Source organism: Neofelis nebulosa, chromosome 10, assembly GCF_028018385.1.
Source record: "Neofelis nebulosa isolate mNeoNeb1 chromosome 10, mNeoNeb1.pri, whole genome shotgun sequence".
Lineage (NCBI taxonomy): Eukaryota > Metazoa > Chordata > Mammalia > Carnivora > Felidae > Neofelis > Neofelis nebulosa.
The window spans coordinates 75,867,843-75,868,157 of NC_080791.1; the positions used below are offsets into that span (position 1 = coordinate 75,867,843).

Below are 315 nucleotides of genomic sequence, written 5' to 3' on the forward strand. Positions count from 1 at the left end.
CAGGTTTGTTGAGGTATAATTTACATAGAATAAAATTCACCCTTTTTAGATGTATAACTCAGTGAGTTTTGTGATATATGCAGTCACGTAAACACCAACCACTGTAGATATAAAATAATCCGGTTATCTCCAAAATGTTACCTCATGCTAGCCCCTGACAACTCTGAACCTGTTCCTTATAGTTTTGCCTTTTAAAAAATATCATATAGTGCTCATTTTGGCAACACGTATACTAAAATTGGAATGATACAGAAAAGATGAGCTTGGCCCCTGAACAAGGATGACACACAAATTTGTCAAGCATTCCGTATTTTT

General features: G+C 34.9%; 1 non-coding gene across 1 annotated transcript; it reads left to right on the forward strand.

Moving 5' to 3' along the window:
- The first annotated feature begins 208 nt into the window (after positions 1-208).
- Positions 209-315, forward strand: LOC131488905 (U6 spliceosomal RNA). Its single transcript, XR_009250294.1, has one exon. It is a non-coding gene; the product is annotated as a U6 spliceosomal RNA (small nuclear RNA).